The following is a 19,316-nucleotide window of genomic DNA, read 5'->3' on the forward strand; positions in this document are numbered from 1 at the left end:
TCTGGGAATTCCATCCCAGCCCCTGCCCACCCTGCCAGGGAACAATTCCTGCCCAAAATCTAATGATGGTTTATTTTTCAAGATGGTAAGAAATGGACGGAGACAGATGGAGAAAAAGCCAACATGAGATTAAAAGAGGCAGGAATGGGGAGGTTTGTGTGGGAGGAAGGATGGCTCCTCATCCTCGGGGCTGGGCTGCCAGACAGAAATGAGGCTGCCCCGTGGGAGGTGCAGGAGCACAGGGAAGCTTCAAACAGGGATGGAACATCCCCAGGGAGCTGGGGAAGGGCTCAGCCTGGAGAAAAGGAGGTTTAGTGCTGTGCTCCAAGCAGCAGCCCCACCTCTGTTCCCTCCGGGTTTACAGAGCCCCAGGGCTGCTGAAATATGGAAACAAACCCAGGGAGAGGCTCTCAACAGCCCTGAGACCAAATCACAGAAGGCAGGAGCGTGGTTTGGACCCAGCCTGGGCTTTCCTGAGCGTTTCAGCAGAATTATCCAGCGATGAAGGAGCTCTGCAGCACGCTGGACTCAGGGATTTACGGCTGATGGGGGACACAGAGACGTGTAGCAGTTCTGGGAATTCCTCTGCATCAACGGGAACAGACTGTCTGGGATTTTGATGAACAATATCTCCTTGTACTGTCTTCTTTCATATGGCATCACACAGACATATCTGTGACCTTCACAGATGTCACATCAATAAAGAAAAAGGTTCAGTTTAAAAAATGAACGTGGCAGATCCAGACCTGGAGTAAATCCTTGCAGCTGCAGCAGAGTCAGCAGAGAGAGGCTGATTTACAGACACTGCTCCTCCATTACAAATAGTTTAAATGAATTGTTACTGCTGTGCCAGGTCTGGGACCTGGTGATTAGACAAGAGCAGGCTTGTGATTCACTGGAATATCTGAGATTTCCCAGCATGGGGAAGCGCAGTGCCTGGAAATGGGCACGGGAACTAAAGAATTCTTTTGTGTTTTAGAAGTGGCACGTGAGGATGTGAATTTCATCCTGCCCAATTAAAGGCATCACCACAGTAACAAACTAACACCTGCCCTGTTGCACACCCTCTGAAATGCTCTAATACACAAGAATTCACCTTTTTGTACTTCAGCTGAGCTCCTGCAGAGCTCAGCATCTCTCTGCAGCCTGGCAGCTGGGCCTGGGCACACTGGGGACGTTATCAGCAGCAATTACACACCAGGGGAGTGGGATGTGCTCAAGAGGGGCTTTTTCAACCTTTCTGCTTTTCCTGAGAGAAGCTCAGAATAGTGGAGCTGGGAATGCTGGAGCTGGGAATGCTGGAGCTGGGAATGCTGGAGCTGGGAATGCTGGAGCTGGGAACCTGGAGCTGGGAATGATGGAGCTGGGAACGCTGGAGCTGGGAACGCTGGAGCTGGGAATGGTGGAGCTGGGAATGCTGGAGCTGGGAATGCTGGAGCTGGGAACCTGGAGCTGGGAATGATGGAGCTGGGAACGCTGGAGCTGGGAACGCTGGAGCTGGGAATGCTGGAGCTGGGAATGGTGGAGCTGGGAATGGTGGAGCTGGGAATGGTGGAGCTGGGAATGCTGGAGCTGGGAATGGTGGAGCTGGGAATGGTGGAGCTGGGAACGCTGGAGCTGGGAATGGTGGAGCTGGGAATGGTGGAGCTGGGAATGCTGGAGCTGGGAATGGTGGAGCTGGGAATGGTGGAGCTGGGAATGCTGGAGCTGGGAACGATGGTGCTGGGAATGATGGAGCTGGGAATGATGGAGCTGGGAATGCTGGAGCTGGGAACCCTGGAGCTGGGAATGGTGGAGCTGGGAATGGTGGAGCTGGGAATGCTGGAGCTGGGAACCCTGGACCTGGGAATGGTGGAGCTGGGAACACTGGAGCTGGGAATGCTGGAGCTGGGAATGGTGGAGCTGGGAATGGTGGAGCTGGGAATGCTGGAGCTGGGAATGCTGGAGCTGGGAACCCTGGAGCTGGGAACGCTGGAGCTGGGAATGCTGGAGCTGGGAATGCTGGAGCTGGGAATGGTGGAGCTGGGAATGGTGGAGCTGGGAATGCTGGAGCTGGGAATGCTGGAGCTGGGAATGGTGGAGCTGGGAACCCTGGAGCTGGGAATGCTGGAGCTGGGAATGCTGGAGCTGGGAATGCTGGAGCTGGGAACCCTGGAGCTGGGAATGGTGGAGCTGGGAATGATGGAGCTGGGAATGGTGGAGCTGGGAATGCTGGAGCTGGGAATGCTGGAGCTGGGAATGATGGAGCTGGGAATGCTGGAGCTGGGAATGGTGGAGCTGGGAATGGTGGAGCTGGGAATGCTGGAGCTGGGAATGGTGGAGCTGGGAATGGTGGAGCTGGGAATGCTGGAGCTGGGAACGATGGTGCTGGGAATGATGGAGCTGGGAATGATGGAGCTGGGAATGCTGGAGCTGGGAACCCTGGAGCTGGGAATGGTGGAGCTGGGAATGGTGGAGCTGGGAATGCTGGAGCTGGGAACCCTGGACCTGGGAATGGTGGAGCTGGGAACACTGGAGCTGGGAATGCTGGAGCTGGGAATGGTGGAGCTGGGAATGGTGGAGCTGGGAATGCTGGAGCTGGGAATGCTGGAGCTGGGAACCCTGGAGCTGGGAACGCTGGAGCTGGGAATGCTGGAGCTGGGAATGCTGGAGCTGGGAATGGTGGAGCTGGGAATGGTGGAGCTGGGAATGCTGGAGCTGGGAATGCTGGAGCTGGGAATGGTGGAGCTGGGAACCCTGGAGCTGGGAATGCTGGAGCTGGGAATGCTGGAGCTGGGAATGCTGGAGCTGGGAACCCTGGAGCTGGGAATGGTGGAGCTGGGAATGATGGAGCTGGGAATGGTGGAGCTGGGAATGCTGGAGCTGGGAATGCTGGAGCTGGGAATGATGGAGCTGGGAATGATGGAGCTGGGAACCCTGGAGCTGGGAATGCTGGAGCTGGGAATGCTGGAGCTGGGAATGCTGGAGCTGGGAATGATGGAGCTGGGAATGCTGGAGCTGGGAATGGTGGAGCTGGGAATGCTGGAGCTGGGAATGGTGGAGCTGGGAATGCTGGAGCTGGGAATGCTGGAGCTGGGAACCCTGGAGCTGGGAACCCTGGAGCTGGGAATGCTGGAGCTGGGAACCCTGGAGCTGGGAATGGTGGAGCTGGGAATGCTGGAGCTGGGAATGCTGGAGCTGGGAATGCTGGAGCTGGGAACGCTGGAGCTGGGAACCCTGGAGCTGGGAATGCTGGAGCTGGGAATGCTGGAGCTGGGAATGCTGCTGCCATGCCGGTGGAAGGAATTACCCACATGTGGCTGGCCAGGTGAGCTGGCTCTGCTCTCCTGGCTGCTCTCAGCCGTGCAGGCTCCTTTTATTCTCTTTTGTTTTTTGATGAAGTTGTTTTCCTTACCTCGATCAAGAGCTCTAAACCTTACACAGCCCCACATCCAAGTCTTAATTAAGATCAGCAGAGGCCTTTGAAACTCTCAGATAAAAGCAGGCTATAAATGCAACACATTCTATTTCCGAGAGGCGTCAGGCGAGATAAGAAAAGTTCCAATCCCCATATTTGCATTTTAAGGAAATTTGAAGAATCTGGGACCCAAGGATATTCTTGGATATTTTTAGACCTGGGCATTTCAGTTTTATTATTCCGGTCAAAACAACTCTCTACGCCCTTCACCTCCGAGGCATTTGGTCTCTGCTTCTGGGCTCCAGCTTTCCGCTCTGTTCTATAATTGTGCAGTTATTTGGGTGGGGGTAGGTGTGAATCCACGTGCACACATGTTTTTAGGTCTAGTGCGACTTTAAAAATAAAGTTTCCGATGCTGCAAACACTTCCACATACCCTGAACCAGACGTAATTAATGCCATGGAGATTACTGAAGGAAAATAAAATGCATTCCTGGGGACGATGGGACCATTCACTTACATCACCCCAGCAAGATTAGCTCGAGATGTTTGTCATGTAAATGCTTAGCTGAGAAATTCCCAAGAAAGTAAACTCAGAACAAAAGTTGTTCTTTTTTCCAGTGTCCATTTTGTTTTCGGTGCAGGATTGTTTATGGGATTTTTGGAGTCATTCTGGAATTCTCTGAGGCAGGGGGTGAAGTCAATGGAATGAAATAAACTCGGGTCCTGCCATTCCCGTGTCAAAACTATTTTGGGGTGAAAGTCTGTAAATCTGGGAAGGCCACAGAGCCACACGTGCCAAGGTCCTTGGAGGGGGTGCCAGAGCTGGCTGTGTGCAGACAGGAACATTAACACTGCTGTGATTTATCTGCTGCAGAGCCAGCTCCTCACTGCCTGGCAGAATGCATCTGGACCAGCCTAATGAGCACATTCTTCACCATTAGAGTGGCTGTGGAGGGCTTCAGATATTTCAGACGTGATTCACAGAGCCAAAAGGTCTTGTTTACTGATATGCTATTTATACCTAGCTCAATTAAACCTCTTTGGAAAGAAAAAAATTCAAGGATGCCAACACTGGCAGTGCTGTTGGAAGTGAGTATCTCCTCGTTAAAAAGGTTAGAAAAACACCATTAATAATTTTGATAGACTCTGTTTATGCCCCAGTCTCTGCCCCAGTGTCCTGCCCGGTTTGGCTCTGGCAGCAGCACAGATCAGGAGGGGTTTGGCCGTGTCCTGCTGGCTGCTGCTGCCAGGTGCCACATCCCTGGGGACCAGCTTTGTCACCAGCCCAACCTTCGCCCTCCCTGGCAGCAGCTGAGCTGCCACAGCAGCCAGGGCCACTGCAGGGCTGGGGCAGCTGGCCTGGAGCAGGGACAGAGCCAGAGCTGCTCTCACACCGAGCTCCCTCTGTCCCTGCAGGCGCTCAGACCACGCTGGAGGCAGCTCCCAGCACCCTGCCCCAGGGAAAGGTGTCTCTGTCCCAAGGAAATGTGTCCCTGTCCCTGTGAAAGGTGTCCCTGCCCCAAGGAAAGGTGTCCCTGTCCCAAGGAAAGGTGTCCCTGTCCCTGTGAAAGGTGTCCCTGTCCCAGGGAAAGGTGTTCCTGCCCCAAGGAAAGGTGTCCCTGTCCCAGGGAAAGGTGTCCCTGTCCCTGTGAAAGGTGTCCCTGTCCCAAGGAAATGTGTCCCTGCCTCAAGGAAAGGTGTCCCTGTCCCTGTGAAAGGTGTCCCTGTCCCAAGGAAATGTGTCCCTGCCCCAAGGAAAGGTGTCCCTGTCCCTGTGAAAGGTGTCCCTGTCCCAAGGAAAGGTGTCCCTGTCCCTGTGAAAGGTGTCCCTGTCCCAGGGAAATGTGAACCTGCCCCAGGGAAAGGTGTCCCTGCCCCAAGGAAATGTGTCCCTGCCCCAAGGAAAGGTGTCCCTGTCCCAGGGAAATGTGTCCCTGTCCCTGTGAAAGGTGTCCCTGTCCCAAGGAAAGGTGTCCCTGTCCCAGGGAAAGGTGTCCCTGTCCCTGTGAAAGGTGTCCCTGCCCCTGTGAAAGGTGTCCCTGTCCCAGGGAAATGTGTCCCTGTCCCAAGGAAATGTGTCCCTGCCCCTGTGAAAGGTGTCCCTGCCCCTGTGAAAGGTGTTCCTGTCCCAAGGAAAGGTGTCCCTGTCCCTGTGAAAGGTGTCCCTGCGCCAAGGAAAGGTGTTCCTGTCCCTGTGAAAGGTGTCCCTGTCCCAGGGAAAGGTGTCCCTGTCCCTGTGAAAGGTGTCCCTGTCCCTGTGAAAGGTGTCCCTGCGCCAAGGAAAGGTGTCCCTGTCCCTGTGAAAGGTGTCCCTGTCCCTGTGAAAGGTGTCCCTGTCCCTGTGAAATGTGTCCCTATCCCAAGGAAAGGTGTCCCTGTCCCTGTGAAAGGTGTCCCTGCCCCAAGGAAAGGTGTCCCTGTCCCTGTGAAAGGTGTCCCTGTCCCTGTGAAAGGTGTCCCTGTCCCAAGGAAATGTGTCCCTGTCCCAAGGAAAGGTGTCCCTGTCCCTGTGAAAGGTGTCCCTGTCCCAAGGAAAGGTGTCCCTGTCCCTGTTAAAGGTGTCCCTGTCCCAGGGAAAGGTGTCCCTGTCCCAGGGAAAGGTGTCCCTGTCCCTGTGAAAGGTGTCCCTGTCCCAAGGAAAGGTGTCCCTGTCCCTGTGAAAGGTGTCCCTGTCCCAAGGAAAGGTGTCCCTGCCCCAAGGAAAGGTGTCCCTGTCCCTGTTAAAGGTGTCCCTGTCCCAGGGAAAGGTGTCCCTGTCCCTGTTAAAGGTGTCCCTGTCCCAAGGAAAGGTGTCCCTGCCCATGGCAGAGGGTGGAACGAGGTGGGCTTTAAGGTCCCTTCCAGCAGCAGCCATTCCAGGCTGGGATGCTGTGGGGATGCCCTGCAGCTCCCTGCTGGCTCTGCTGGAGGAGGAGCTGGGAGCCCCCAGTGCTCAGGAGCCTGCAGGTGTGCTGGGGCTGGCTGGGGCTCAGGACACACAGCACCACGCTCCCAGGACAGCACAGGGTGCCAGGAGCAGGCACAGCTCCTGCAGAGCCGGGCTCCATGGTCAGGAAAGAGGGGAACTGTCTGGGGGTGCTGTTCTCGGAGAGAAGGAGATGCCAGTCCAAGGGAGAAAGCCAAAGGGTACCATCAGAATCTCAGTTCCTTGGAAATGCAGGGCTTTCCAAGCGAGTGGCTGAAAGAAGGCTGTGCATGGATATCCATTGAAAAGGATAAATTCAGCATCCTGCAGCCTCCAGAGCAGGGTTAAAGCTCTCCCTGAGCTGATTCCATCCCTGTGTGTGCAGCCAGGGCTCCCTGTCCCATGTCACCAAGCCTCACCCAGCCCTGCAGCAGGAGTGAGGAGCCTGAGAGATGAGAGGAGAGCTCCTGTGGCTGGGAGCGCTGGGAACGCTGCCATGAAATATTGAGACGTAAATCAGTGGTGGAAAGGAAGCACAACAGCTTTTATATAACACTTCAGAGCGATGTACTCATTAAATAACAAAGGTTTTTTTCCCTTAATACACTATTAACAAATTCCAAACCATCATATCTTTAAAAAATTGTCCTCCAGTCGAGTGGAAAGTGAACTAATGTGGGCTCAGAAAGAGGTTGGGAGTGCAACAAATTATAAATGCTTTCTACTTTATCAGCATTACACAGTACTATTAATTTTAAAAATAGCTTCTAAAAACATACATGGCATACCATAATGGAGATGGCTGGGTTTCAATACATCATCCTGATGACTCTTTCCTCAGCCATGAGTTGTGCACGTATGGGCTGCAGGGGATGTGAGAAGGCAGCTCTGTCTCTGCATTCAGAGGGGCTGGGCTGGGATTCCTGACAGGAGCACCCATGGATGAGCTGTGTGTGATGGGCCAGCCCTTGCCAGCACTCACTGCCTGCAGCAGATCCTTCAGCAGGGCTGGAAGCAGCTCTCCTACGCACTGGGGACGGGTAAAAATAAAGATGTTAGTGGCGAGTGCTGTGTGAGCGAGCAGCTCCTGCAGGGCTGTGTGAGCACAGGGCTCCTGCTAATTGGCACCAGCATCCTCGGAAGGGCGCCTTGGCTCTCTCAATGATGAGGGAGGCAGTTTCCATAGCAAGGGCTGTTTTTATTGACTGCCTGGAGGAAAGAGACACATAAAACCCTGACTGGGGCCAGGAATGAGTTAGAAAAGTCCCTGGGTAGCTCTAACTTACACTCCAGTTTGTTTGCTTGCCTTTTTTCTGTCCCTCGGGCAGCACAGCTCTTTACTCCTCACAATGCAGCAATTACAAATATGAGAGAGGTCAGCGAGCCTCTCTCTCCCAGCCCCAGGGCTCGGGTGAAGCTCTGCTTCCCTCGGTGGGAAAGGCTCTGATGTCCCCAGTCCCGATGTCCCCAGCTCTGATGTCCCCAGTCCCGATGTCCCCAGCTCTGATGTCCCCAATCCTGATGTCCCCAGCTCCAATGTCCCCAGCTCTAATGTCCCCAGCCCTGATGTCCCCAGCCCTGATGTCCCCAGCCCTGATGTCCCCAGTCCCGATGTCCCCAGCTCTGATGTCCCCAGTCCCGATGTCCCCAGCTCCAATGTCCCCAGCCCTGATGTCCCCAGCCCTGATGTCCCCAGCCCTGATGTCCCCAGTCCCGATGTCCCCAGCTCTGATGTCCCCAGCCCCGATGTCCCCAGCTCTGATGTCCCCAGCTCCAATGTCCCCAGCCCTGATGTCCCCAGTCCCGATGTCCCCAGCTCCAATGTCCCCAGTCCCGATGTCCCCAGTCCCGATGTCCCCAGTCCCGATGTCCCCAGCTCTGATGTCCCCAGCCCCGATGTCCCCAGTCCCGATGTCCCCAGCTCCAATGTCCCCAGCTCTGATGTCCCCAGCTCTGATGTCCCCAATCCTGATGTCCTCAATCCCGATGTCCCCAGCTGTGATGTCCCCAGCCCTGATGTCCCCAGTCCCGATGTCCCCAGCTCTGATGTCCCCAGCCCTGATGTCCCCAGCCCTGATGTCCCCAATCCCGATGTCCCCAGCCCCGATGTCCCCAGCCCCGATGTCCCCAGCCCCGATGTCCCCAGCTCCAATGTCCCCAGTCCCGATGTCCCCAGCCCTGATGTCCCCAGCCCTGATGTCCCCAGCCCTGATGTCCCCAGCCCCGATGTCCCCAGCCCTGATGTCCCCAGTCCCGATGTCCCCAGTCCCGATGTCCCCAGCTCCAATGTCCCCAGCCCCGATGTCCCCAGCTCTGATGTCCCCAGCTCTGATGTCCCCAGCTCTGATGTCCCCAGCTCTGATGTCCCCAATCCTGATGTCCCCAATCCCAATGTCCCCAGCTCTGATGTCCCCAGCCCCGATGTCCCCAGCCCCGATGTCCCCAATCCTGATGTCCCCAATCCTGATGTCCCCAGCCCTGATGTCCCCAGCCCCGATGTCCCCAGCTCTGATGTCCCCAGTCCCGATGTCCCCAGCTCTGATGTCCCCAGCTCCAATGTCCCCAGCTCCAATGTCCCCAGCCCTGATGTCCCCAATCCTGATGTCCCCAGCTCCAATGTCCCCAGCCCCGATGTCCCCAGCTGTGATGTCCCCAGCCCCGATGTCCCCAGCTCTGATGTCCCCAGTCCCGATGTCCCCAGCTCTGATGTCCCCAGCTCCAATGTCCCCAGCTCTGATGTCCCCAGCCCCGATGTCCCCAATCCCGATGTCCCCAGTCCCCATGTCCCCAGCCTGGCACCCCCTGGCTCCTCCTGGATCCCCGGAGCCCCAGGCTGGCCGAGGGCAGTGTCTGTGCCACCCCTGCTGCTCCTCAGCCCTCCCTGCAGGCCTTTCTCAGCTGCTTTGCCGATTTTGGCTGAATTCTGAACTGCCCAAAGCCCCGAGGTCCCTCAGAGCCCGGAGCCCCCTGTCAGGAGCCGGAGTTTGTTCCATTTTCTGGGGAATGCACACTTGGCTTTCTCTCTCGTGGCCCCTTTCCTGTGCACTGCAGCACCAATTCCTGTCCATGAGTCCCTTCAGCTGTGACATTCCCAGATTTTCTCCCCACTATTTACAGAACTGTATTGTTACTTTCCTGGCAGGTAGGAATATTCCTGACAGAGCACATGTGGGCTGCTTCAGTGCCTTCCCTGGTCCCATTTTCTTTTATTTAGTAACTTAGGACTACCCTTAATTTAATCACCACTTACTGCTTCTCCAATTCAACCCAAAAGACCAAACTTCATTGAAAGGCAGAAGATTTGTTCTCTAAAGGAATTAGAATAATGGTCAGGCTGTAGTGGTGAGGTTGGCAAAGTCACTTCTTTTACTACTTTATCACCTGTAAGACATAAATGTTCCTGCCTGGAAATATAAAACTCCACTTCCCGGTGTCCTGGGCTGTGGAACATCCTTCCTTCAGGGATTCCTCATCCCAGCCATGTCCCAGCCAATGAGCTCTTGCTGGGGAGGGTGACAGCTGAATCTGTGTGTGCTGTGCCCATGTCCAGGGACAGGACCTGCATTATCCTGTTCTGATACAAACCCATCCACGGCCCTTACATAACACTGGTTCCTCTCTTGTTGGTGTGATTACAGAGATAAATAATTCTGCTGGAGCAGTGCTGTGTGAAATCTTTACAATGACAGGTACAAGGAAATTCCTTTGCCCAGATTTACCTCCACACGCTGCCATGGAGCTCAGAGCCGTAAATCTGCTTCCTCTGTGGCCAAGAGCCACATTCCAAACCCAGGCAGTGAATGTGTGTGTCAGGCTGTGATGGATGGACACACACCCCATGGGCATAGCCAGCTACAGCCTTCCTTCCTTCCTTCCTTCCTTCCTTCCTTCCTTCCTTCCTTCCTTCCTTCCTTCCTTCCTTCCTTCCTTCCTTCCTTCCTTCCTTCCTTCCTTCCTTCCTTCCTTCCTTCCTTCCTTCCTTCCTTCCTTCCTTCCTTCCTTCCTTCCTTCCTTCCTTCCTTCCTTCCTTCCTTCCTTCCTTCCTTCCTTCCTTCCTTCCTTCCTTCCTTCCTTCCTTCCTTCCTTCCTTCCTTCCTTCCTTCCTTCCTTCCTTCCTTCCTTCCTTCCTTCCTTCCTTCCTTCCTTCCTTCCTTCCTTCCTTCCTTCCTTCCTTCCTTCCTTCCTTCCTTCCTTCCTTCCTTCCTTCCTTCCTTCCTTCCTTCCTTCCTTCCTTCCTTCCTTCCTTCCTTCCTTCCTTCCTTCCTTCCTTCCTTCCTTCCTCCCTCCCTCCCTCCCTCCCTCCCTCCCTCCCTTCCTCCCTCCCCAGTTTTCCCCCAGTTTTCCCCCAGTTTTTTCCCAGTTTTTCCCCAGTTTTTCCCCAGTTTTTCCCCGTACTCCCGAAGTTTCATATCCAGCAGTCCCTTCTCCAGACTGTGATGCAGATCCTCCTCAGGGCCATTAAAGCACCTTTACACTTCCCCAGTTCCCCATCACCGACAGCCGCTGCTCTCACCATGACCGATGTTCAGGGAACCCCCCTTGGCTCTCGGGGCTCCCCTCCTCGCCCTGTGCCGCTGTAGATGAGATGTTGGCTGTTCCCTAAATCCAGCAGAAAGGTCTGAGCCAAATCCAGCAGCAATCCCAGCACTCCCACCTTCCCACATGTCAGGGTCAGCTGCTGTTCCCCAGGAGTGTTTCAGCTCCTCTCCTGAAGCCCACACGGAGCAGTGTTCCCACAGCGTTCCTGGGGTGAGAGATCTCTCTGAGAACGAGCAGGATCGTTTCTGCTTCGAGCAAATGAGGGGAGATTTTTCTCTTTGCACATGGCTGAGTTCTGCATTCTGGCACTGTTTGTTTTACTGAGCCCACAGAACAGGATTGCAAGATTCACATTTTGCTGTTATTTAGGCAGTAACTGAAGTGTGTCTCGCATTGGTATGAATTTCCCAGGAGACATTTCAGAGACCCACTCAGGGAACAGAAATAACTTCACCTTTTAAAATCATGAAACTTCTGCTCCTTTATTCCCAGCTACAGGTTTCCCTCAGGAATCCCCCAGGTGCTCAGCCCATGTTTCCATTCCCCTCCCAGCCCCTGGATCGGGAGCATCCCTGGGCTGTCCCGGTTTTACCCCGCTGGGAGCAGGGGAGCAGAGCCTGCCCCGGCCTTTGTGCCCCCCCAGGGCCGCTGGGTGGATCAGGGAGAGGGGGGCTCTTGTTGGGAAGTGACATTTGCAGCTGTGCTTCTCTCCATCCACAGCCTCTGCACACACAGGGCTGCCAACCCCTCCATCCCATCTGCATCCAGAGCAGATCCCGAGCCCAGGGATGCAGAACTTCCCCGGCAGGTCCAGACTTACAGCCCCGTAAATCAAATTACTGACAGCGCCTGAGCGGGAGCCTCAGGGGGATGAAGGAGCCGGCAGCTTCTGAAGGGTGACAAGGAGGTGATAAAGAGGATGAACACTGAGCTAAGGAGGATGGGGCAAACACGGGGCATGCCCAGGTAATGTCAGAGGGGTTCCGTGCCGGTGTTTGGGGCTGGCACTGCTACCTCCCTCCCCATCATCAGCTGTGCTCCCAGTGCCTGAATGATCCGCCCTGCCATGAATGGAAAAGAACGGGAATTCAGTGTCAGTAAGAAGAGCTGCTGAGCCGAGCTGCTCCTTTTGCTGGAGCCAGCTTTGGAAAGGCGCTGCAGCTGCCAGGGGATGCAGCAGGGGCAGGGTTTGGGCTCGCTTTGGGCACATGAGCTCATCTCAGGGTGAAATCCTGCGGTGCCCTGGCACCTCTGGGGCAAATCACATTCCCTGGGTGCTGCTGAGCACAGCCCCGTGGCACAGCAAGGCCCTTCATTCCCACCTGCTCTTTCAGCTGCTGAGAGATTTGATAGTAGCTGAACTATAGGGAAATAAATGCTTTATTTTAAATCCACGGTTGTTTTTTGAACTTGCATGCAGCCAGTTAAGCTGGATGGATTTAGAGAGGCCCTACAGTGTTTTTCTGTTGAAATACCAGATGATAAACACAATTTTTCTTGTGTCCCTGCAGAAACAAGACAGCCTGGGGTAACATAAAATGTTCCTTTACTTCCTTCTGACAATGGCCCATTTCTTCTTTTAGAGGATGATTAATATTTATTACTACAGTAAATGGCAATTTAAATATATGGCGCAGCCCTGCAGTGTATCATTAATTTAAGGAAACAGGACACCTCCTATCAAACCACAATGGGTCCTTCTGCAGTGAGCAGTGGGGGTGATCTGGGAGCCTTTTCCAGGAGCTCCTGAACCCGTTCCCATGCAGCAGCACACGGTTCTGATGGTGTCCCTGGCAATCCCCAGGTGAGGAACCTCTGTTACACCCTGCAAGGGGCAGCAGCAGCATCAGAAACCAGCCACAACGTGAATATCCGTGTTCTCCTGGTAAAGGCTGTGGAGAGAGGTCCTCCACCCCTGTCCATCCTGCTCCATCCCAGGACCGTGGTGGCTTTACATCTGTAAAAGGCCACTTCTTCCAAAAGAGGGTTTGGAGCTGGGAGAGACCTTTGTGGCCAAGTTTCAATGAGGAAAGTACTTTGCAGAGGAGGAATCTTTGTTTTTGACTCTTTTTCTCTTTGAGATTCCTGAGCTGTTTTCAGATGTGCCTTTTGGAAAGTTAAAAGAGGGCTCTTAGTGTCAAAATGAAAAACAGTTTAATCCATAAAACTACATGCCAGATTCTGAAGAGGAGCATCAGATAAGGTTAGTCCTCCTTTGCTAATGGTTCTATTTTTTAACTGCAATGATCTGCACAATTACTTTTGTTACTTCTGCATTCTTGCATTTCTGAGATTTCTCTGTGGTAGTAAAGTTGCTAATGTCATAACATTTCAGTCTTCAGAGACAGCTCCAGGATCCTGACACAGACACACACACAGGGCTGTCAGACACTTGACCATGGCTTTGTTTAGGTGGACTTTGAGTTCCCAATAAGGCACCGGGGCACTCAGCAGGACTCTGCCATTTGTGGGGTAAAGGATTTACAGCCCCAGAACAAACCCTGCTGCTCCAGCAGAGCTGCACCGTGCTCGTGTCTGCAACAGCTCATCTTGCTCTGCCCTGCCACCCTCCTCATCCCCAGCACCTTCCTCCTCCTCCTCCTGCACCACCCTCCTCATCCCTCCTCATCCCCAGCACCTTCCTCCTCCTCCTGCACCACCCTCCTCATCCCTCCTCATCCCTCCTCATCCCCAGCACCTTCATCCTCCTCCTGCACCACCCTCCTCATCCCTCCTCATCCCCAGCACCTTCATCCTCCTCCTCCTGCACCACCCTCCTCATCCCTCCTCATCCCCAGCACCTTCCTCCTCCTCCTGCACCACCCTCCTCATCCCTCCTCATCCCCAGCACCTTCCTCCTCCTCCTGCACCACCCTCCTCATCCCTCCTCATCCCCAGCACCTTCCTCCTCCTGCACCTTCCTCCTCATCCCTCCAGCATCTCCAGCACCTTCATCCTCCTCCTGCACCACCCTCCTCATCCCTCCTCATCCCCAGCACCTTCCTCCTCCTCCTGCACCACCCTCCTCATCCCTCCTCATCCCTCCTCATCCCCAGCACCTTCATCCTCCTCCTGCACCACCCTCCTCATCCCTCCAGCATCCCCAGAACCTTCATCCTCCTCCTGCACCACCCTCCTCATCCCTCCAGCATCTCCAGCTCCTTTCTCCTCCTCCTGCACCACCCTCCTCATCCCTCCTCATCCCCAGCACCTTCCTCCTCCTCCTCCTGCACCACCCTCCTCATCCCTCCTCATCCCCAGCACCTTCCTCCTCTTCCTGCACCTTCCTCCTCATCCCTCCAGCATCTCCAGCTCCTTCCTCCTCCTACTCCAACCTCAGCATCTCCTTCACTCACATCATCTTCACCACCCTCATCATCTCCACCACCCTTCCAGCCATGTGACTGGCCCGTGCCCATCCTCTGACCTTCAGCAGCCCCTCACCCTGAAACGCCCCTTCTGGGACATCTCTTCTTTGTGTTCACCCACGGCTTTCTCGAGAGGTTTGGCATCCTGCAGGTTCCATCTCCTCCTTTCCCAGGTGGACACAGTCCCTCCAGGGCAGCGAGGCCAGCGGGACAGAGTGACAGCCCTGTGACAGGGATGGGACATGGCAGCCCCAGGGAGGGATCCTCAGCACTGGGCAAGGCCAGAGACGGCCACAGAGCTTCAGCCAGCCCAGAGCGGGATGGTCCTGCCTGGGAACGGCCCCACAGGAGGATGGGAATGGTCCCACAGGAGGCTGGGAATGGTCCCACAGCAGTTTGGGAATGGTCCCACAGGAGGATGGGAATGGTCCCACAGGAGGATGGGAATGGCCCCACAGGAGGATGGGAATGGTCCCACAGCAGGATGGGAATGGTCCCACAGGAGGATGGGAATGGTCCCACAGCAGGATGGGAATGGTCCCACAGCAGTTTGGGAATGTTCGCCCAGCAGTTTGGGAATGATCCCCCAGCAGTTTGGGAATGGTCCCACAGGAGGATGGGAATGGTCCCACAGGAGGATGGGAATGATCCCCCAGCAGTTTGGGAATGGTCCCACAGCAGGATGGGAATGGTCCCACAGGAGGATGGGAATGATCCCCCAGCAGTTTGGGAATGGTCCCACAGCAGGATGGGAATGGTCCCACAGAAGTTTGGGAATGTTCCCCAGCCCCCAGCAGGATTTGGGCAGCCCAGGCTGGGAACGTTCCCCCAGCAGGATGGGAATGGTCCCCCAGCAGTTTGGGAATGGTCCCCCAGCAGTTTGGGAATGTTCCCCCAGCAGTTTGGGAATGTTCCCCCAGCATTTTGGGAATGATCCCCCAGCAGTTTGGGAATATTCCCCCAGCAGTTTGGGAATGTTCCCACAGCAGTTTGGGAATGTTCCCCAGCAGTTTGGGAATGTTCCCCAGCAGTTTGGGAATGATCCCCCAGCAGGATGGGAATGTTCCCACAGCAGTTTGGGAATGATCCCCCAGCAGTTTGGGAATGTTCCCCCAGCATTTTGGGAATGTTCCCACAGCAGTTTGGGAATGTTCCCCCAGAAGTTTGGGAATGTTCCCCCAGCAGTTTGGGAATGTTCCCCAGCACCCAGCAGGATTTGGGCAGCCCAGGCTGGGAATGATCCCCCAGCAGTTTGGGAATGTTCCCCCAGCAGTTTGGGAATGTTCCCCCAGCAGTTTGGGAATGTTCCCACAGAAGTTTGGGAATGATCCCCCAGCAGTTTGGGAATGATCCCCCAGCAGGATGGGAATGGTCCCCCAGCAGTTTGGGAATGTTCCCCAGCATTTTGGGAATGTTCCCCAGCCCCAGCAGGATTTGGGCAGCCCAGGCTGACCAGCCCCAGGAGTTGGCTGTGCAGGCAGCCGTGGCTCACAGCTGCCCCTGAGCAGCACAGGCAGAACTAAAGGAACTCCTTGATTCAAAATAAAAGGGCAAAAAGGGAATTAATTTTCTTCATGAAGGTTGTGTGTCATCCCTCACTTTACAGACAGGCTCACAGAGTTCCGAGCCTCCATCTGATCTGTGATTTCAAGGGTTTTACTCACTACAAATAATCTTTTGATGATGAAACCAAGTGCGTAAACTTTGGAAGAAAGACCCTGCATGAATATAGCCAAATTAGGAAAGCCCTCCCGTAACAGCTGTGTTCAAAACCACACGTATTCCGGGTTTATTTTTTAATCTACATTTCTGAATCTATTTCTGACTACAAACGGGATGACTCATTTGATCACAACCAGTGAAAAAACATCGTGTGTGTGTGTGTCACTGCAAAATATTTCTTGGGGTTGATGCAGTATTTTCTTTCCTTCCTACTTCAATCCTATATCTCTTTAAATCAACCACAGGGAAAATCAACACATACAAAAATTTAGGTTATCTTATTCAATATTTAATAGAAAGGGATCTGCCTTTGTCTTTTTGATTAGTTTCTTCCATTTATTTTCCTGTCATTTCCCTTTGATTGCTCTGCTCCAACTGGGGATCCAGGAGATGAAAATTTCTTCAACAATATTTCAACCAAATCTGTAGCTTTACTACTACTACAGGGAAAGGGGGGAAACTCTTAACTGAAAGCAGCTGCAGAGCCATATTTTCTATTTCATTTATCCCTTTATGTTTGTACAAAAGAGAAAAACTGAAAATTAGCCAAGAATGTAACAGCACAGATTCTCCCCCTAGAAAAGAGGGCAGAGTTTGCAGTAATCCCTTTAACCCTGGCACCAGCCTCTCTCCCTTCAGCACACAAACTCTGCTCTCAGGGGCGAGGGTGCTGCTGGGGTGGTCCCTGCTGGCACCCCAGGGTGTGCTGGCTGCCACCCCCGACCCACAGCATCAGAAATATTCCTCACTCTCGGCCATTCCCGCTGTCTGTGCGCCAGATTTTCACTTGAATTAATCAAGGAGCCTCTCAAGCAGCTCTTGTAGGTGGTCACTGCTGGCCTGGATGTGCCAGGGAAGCACCAGGGCTCGGTGGGGGCTCTCCAGCCCAGCTCCATCCTCCTGCAAACCTCACTCCCAGCTGCCAGCTTCCATCCCCTGCCTCCACACACAGCAAAGCACGTCAGCATCAGTTCCAGGCAGGAGTTTGGCCCTTTCCTGCACGTGGGATTCCTGAGGAAATCACAAAATCCTTGAGGATCTCTTTCCGTGTCCCCTGCAGCTGCTCCTGCTCCAGCTCCCCCCAGCCTCTCTCCATGCCCAGCCAGGGCTCCCCAGGTGCCGTTCTGAGCTCGAAATCACCGACAGTGATTCCTCACAGAGCTCCCAGCTCCTTTCCTGCCCCGGCCTCGGTGACCCCAATAAACTCCCAGCCTCGGTGACCCCAATAAACTCCCGGCCTCGGTGACCCCAATAAACTCCCGGCCTCGTGGGCCCATCAGGAGGAGCCCAGAGGGGAATCTGCCTCACCTCCAGCAGCTCTCCAGGAGCAGCGCTGGGGTCCCAGCCCTGGGGTCCCAGCCCTGGGGCCGGGGGTGCCGGGCAGAGCTGTCCCAGAGCTCGGCACAGCCCCGGGAGCTCAGCCGGGGTGACAGGGCTGATAAAAGCTGCCACTGACTCAGCAGGCAGCTCCTGAGAGCGTGTTTGGGGCAGGTGCTGGGGAATGATTCCTGCAGGATCAGCCGGGTGCAGTCACAGACCGTTCTGTCTGTCCCTGCACAGAGCTGAGCACAGCCAGCCTCGACCCTCGGCACTGATCCCTGCTGGCCCCTGCGAGCCTCTGCTGCTCTGGGAGCCGCCTGCAGCTCACCTGAACTGCAGCTTACCTGTCCTGGAGCTCACCTGAACCTGTCCTGCAGCTCACCTGAACCTGTCCAGCAGCTTACCTGTCCTGGAGCTCACCTGAACCTGTCCTGGAGCTCACCTGAACCTGCAGGTTACCTGTCCTGGAGCTCACCTGAACCTGTCCTGGAGCTCACCTGAACTGCAGGTTACCTGTCCTGGAGCTCACCTGAACCTGTCCTGGAGCTCACCTGAACTGCAGGTTACCTGTCCTGGAGCTCACCTGAACCTGTCCTGCAGGTTACCTGTCCTGGAGCTCACCTGTCCTGGAGCTCACCTGTCCTGGAGCTCACCTGTCCTGGAGCTCACCTGTCCCGGGGCTCTCCAGCCCCTCTCCCTGGCTGCCCCGCTCTGCCCACAGCCTGCCAGGGCACTGCAGCACATTTCATCCTCAGGGCCAGCGTTTATGTTTGTTTATTCCTGTGTATTGACAGGCTGAACCGCTCAATAACCTGGAATAACACAGTCCCCATCCAGCTTGGCTGCGTGTCCCATCCCAGAGCGTTCCCACCCTCAGGAGCATCCCAGGGAGGTTCTGAAGGTCGGGAATAACCTGCCAGCCTTGGTGTGCCCTCTCATTCTGCCTCTGTTTCACTGTCACTTCATTTATTTGTGCTGCCATTAATTACAGCTGTTCCAGATGTATTTTCATTGTAAATGGAAGCATCTAGAAGGCTGTTAACTCTTACCCTAGTGCTGGGTTCATGCTGCTGGAACAGGGAGATCCCAGTCCCGCTCAGCACCCGGAGCTGTGGGGTCACAGCTTTGCAGCTGCTGCTTAAAACTCAAACCAAGAGCAGCACCCAAACCCGTCACCTGCAGGTGGAATCTCCCTGCTCCCAAAACTCCCCTCCCCAAAACCTTCCCTCCAGGCCTGCCCAAAGCATGAGCTCAGCTCCTTGTGAGCCTGGGAGGTGATGGGGACCTGTCCCTGCAGGGTGGCAGTGCCACTGCTGCTGCTGGCTGTCACCCCGGGCCTCGTGGCGCCCCACAATCCCTCGCTGAGTTCTTTCCTAGGTGCCCTGTGGCCACGTGTGCCTTGGGAAAGGGAGATAATGTCACCCCATCGCCATGCCAAACGTTTCCCGAGGCTGCCAAGCCCTTCATGGGTTTGAAAAACAATATCCCTGTGCTGTTTGTTCTCTCTGCTCGCTCCCAAAATGCCTCTGGAAGGTCAGGTTCCAACGCCCTCCCTGCAGGGACTTCATCTCTCCAGAATTTCTGTTCTGCCCTTGCTTTTTAACCCAGATTTTTTTGAGGATGTTCAAATTCCTCTTCTAAAGCTGTTCAGCCATTCACTCAGCACATTGCTGCTCTCCAGAGGGGCTGCCAGCCCCCAGAGCCTTTGGCCTTTGTGCTGTACCCAGCCAGTGTCACCTCCCGTGCCCCCTGTCCCTCCTGTCCCCTGGAGGGACGAGTCCTTGTCCCGGGCTGGATCCCGGAGGCTCCGTGCCCCAGGGGAGAGCCCTGCAGGAGCCAGGGCACTGCTGTCCCCCGGGATCCTGGGGCTGCAGGGGGAACTCACTGAGCCAGCAGCACAGCCCAGAGCTGGGAGCAGCAGAAACTCCTTTTTCCCTCCTGGAAGCGGAGCAGAGCGTGCCTGGGGACGGGACACACACTCAGGGCTGCGTTCCCATCTCCTCCCAGAGCAGAACCGGCCTTTGCTGCTCTTCACTCATTTCCCTTCCCACAGGGCTGCCATA

This window comes from Poecile atricapillus, chromosome 9, assembly GCF_030490865.1.
Source record: "Poecile atricapillus isolate bPoeAtr1 chromosome 9, bPoeAtr1.hap1, whole genome shotgun sequence".
Lineage (NCBI taxonomy): Eukaryota > Metazoa > Chordata > Aves > Passeriformes > Paridae > Poecile > Poecile atricapillus.